A 3,402-nucleotide genomic window follows, 5' to 3' on the forward strand; every position below is an offset into this window, starting at 1 on the left:
GGTGCTGAGCATGTCCTTGAGAGAGGTTCTTTAGGATAATCGCTACTTGTTCCTTCTCCGAAGGTCTATCCCACATTTGAGTAGCCTTGGCCCTCCAACGACCAATAAAATCAGTGAATATCTCCCCATTTTTCTATTTAGTTGCTTCTAAATCCCTTCTTGAAGTCTCAATCTCGGTACTATACTTGTACTGATGCCAGAAGACCTTTGACATGTTCTCCCATGTACCCAAAGTAACTGGATCTTGAGACATTAGCCAATGTAGTGCTGATCCTGATAAAGTTCTTTGGAACAATAATGTCATATGTTCGTCGCTGAGCCCCATAGTCCACATGTTGGTAACATACACCTTAAGATGTGTTTTCGCACACCCTGTCCCACTGAACTTGTCCATTTCAGGCATCACAAACTTCTCTGGCAAATGGATTCTAGGGATGCGGTTTAGAGCTTCAATGCCTGCTGCAATTTCATCAATACCCTTTATACTCTTCATAGCTGACTCCAATTGAGACATTCTATTAGATAACGCCGGATTTTCATCAACATACTCTTCGTCTCCGTCAAGCTCGAAGACTTCACGTGGACGTTTCTCTTCTATCTTTTTTCCCTTTGGGTCATCTAGAGGATTTTTCGTCGATTCCGAAGTCTGTTCTAACATTTTCACTTTGCCTTTTATATTGTTGATATCATTGACAAAGGCTGGCAAGATCTTATGGATCTCTGTGAGCTCAGATTTTGAAGCCATCTTTGCTTGTTGACTTGATACTGTGGTTCGTTCTAACCAACTGGACTTACGACTCCATCTAGGAGGTGGACGCTTGAGTTTGGGCGCAATGATAATCCTATATGACCCCATCAAAGGTAGATTTATTCAATTTCAGTATTACTCCCTTGATAACATTTTAAGAAATCATTTTATTGAGGTTTGTGCACCAATCCATTAATTAATCCATTCACATAATGAGTATTCGAAAAGGAAATAAATATTTACTCAAAAAGAAAGATAGTTTTATTGAAAGTGATTGACAAAAAAATATCCTCTTATTAAAACGTCTTTCAACAAATTTGACTTGAATTATTTTTACATGGACGCTTGGCTTTGTCTTGATGGTCATCAGGATTGCTATCAGGCTTGACCCTCTTGGCTCTAACAACTGGCTCTTGAAATTCTGCTGGTCCGTCTGGATACCCTAAGGTGCGTTTGTTCCAAGCTTTCTCAATGAGGTGTACTAACTTTTCAGTCAAAGGCTCGGGGGGAAAGAAAGCTTTGTGCTGAGGTAAAGATAACTCTATAGGTACGTCATACTGTTCTGGGATCAGATTAGGATGGTAAAAAGATGTTTCTTCTAAACCAATCAGACGGACATAGTAGGATCCTTTGGTTCCTAGAACAGGGGGATCAATCATCCACCAAGGGCACCTAAAACTGATATGACAGGCAAGGCAAGAGTCTAACCATTTGCTCCAAGCTTTGACTGAGTTGTGATGTACTAACAGGTTTCTCTTGGAAAAGTGTTATGGCCCATATTCGAGGTTTGAGGGAACATCTATGATTTTGAGACGATCACAAAGCCACATATAGAGTAGGTAGGGGCTTCCTTTGAAGTTTTCCCCTTCACCATTTTTTATGGCATCTAGACCTGAGAAAGTTTTAGCTAGGATAAGGGATACTGGGTTGGCTTTCCTTGAGAGTTGAGAGGCTATATCTATGAAGGACTCAGGGATAGTTTGGCCATCACTATTAGAGGTCAGTATGTATTGGGCTAAGATTCCTAAGCATAATCGATAGTCTCTAGTGGCTCGCCAGGCTTCGGGTTTTACATTGATAGGATGACTGCGGGAACGATACGGGCCCAGTAAAGGTACTAAGTCCAATCTTCCGTCATGGACTAAGGCCTTGGCTTCTTCCTTGGAAATGTTCAGTCCTGTGGTGAGGTCACCAGAATATTCGGTATTCAATAAGGGCCGGACTAAAGGTCCTGAAGTGGATATTCTCATGATGCCACAATAATCCTCGTGAGTGGGGTTCCATCGCTTAGCCATAGCATGTAAGAGGTTCCAGTCCATCTCAAATTCGTGGAAGTAGAGAATACTCCTCTACATGAATCTCCCAAAATTGATCTTCTCTATAGGGTGCATTCCTATGACGGTCGTTTTGACTAACTAATCGATTGGGTTATCGCCTGCGACTAGCATCCTGGTTCGACACAAAAGGGTATTTTAGTACTCTTCCAAGGTTCATGTAAAATATCAACTTTCTTTTCTCTTGGAAAATCTTGTTCTTATGGAAAATATTTTCTGAAAAACATTTTTTCTAGAGAATAACATTTTAGCTGGAAAACACTTTTTGTAGAAAATATTTTCCCTTCGTAAATTATTTTTCTTCTTTGAAAATTTGATTTCTATTTCAATTTAAATGACCCGGCCCACCATGATTGTTGGATCGGGGTGGACTGGGTCATTATTGTAAAAGAATGGAGTCTTTATTGGGTCGGTACACCCATTTTAATTTTCAAAAACAATATTTTTGATCCTTGAGGACAATCATACACTTTGATCTCATCATTCACATCATTCACATACATTCATCAATCAAAAGGTTCCATTCAATAAACAACCCGGGAATACCCACGATAAGTTCAAGTCATGACCTACAGGGAAGGTTTCTAGACACTAAGCTTACTACGTGCAATGCATTTTTATTTTGCCACCCTTGCCCAAGCACACATATATATCTTTCGATACGTGATGACTTGGTTTGATATACCGTATAGGTGATAATCTAAAATCTCAATTCACTTCTCTGAAGTCAAAAACAGCCAGTTCGATCTCTAGTTGAGAGGTGGGGCACAATGCTGAGCAAGGGCCCACTTAAATACCTCTCGTCTAGAATAGACGTAGTCTATCCCCCTCGTACAGTAGGGTACAGTGGGGCCAGATCTTGCTTAGGCACCGGTTTTGACCAAGAAGTGCAATTGATATACTTAGATTATCTTTTATACCTACAAGTACTAGTCAAGAGTTATAGCTTTCATAAATGGTTTGGCATCCCGCGAGGGGACCGACCACGTACTAGTACTACGTTGGCAATCGGGACATGTGACTGTGTGGCTCACAATAGGTCAAAGGCTCAGGTCGCTCTAGCCTAGGTGCATCAATATACCTCTCAGAATCACCTAATCAGACAGTATTGATGCCCCAGTTTGATATACCCTAAGGTACGTGACTGGAGTTGTGATTTTCATGAATGACTTCGCATCTTCGAAGAGACTGGGCCACGCACTAGTGCCACGTTGGCTATACGGGACGTGTAAGTGAGTAAAACGGTAAACGTGCATGTGGTGTGTGCAAAACAGGGTAGGGTGTGCCCGGGGCCTTTTTCAAATAGATGGGCCCATGGGT

The sequence above is a fragment of the Akebia trifoliata genome, chromosome 12, assembly GCF_017979445.1.
Source record: "Akebia trifoliata isolate Shusen 1 chromosome 12, ASM1797944v1, whole genome shotgun sequence".
Classification (NCBI taxonomy): Eukaryota; Viridiplantae; Streptophyta; class Magnoliopsida; order Ranunculales; family Lardizabalaceae; genus Akebia; species Akebia trifoliata.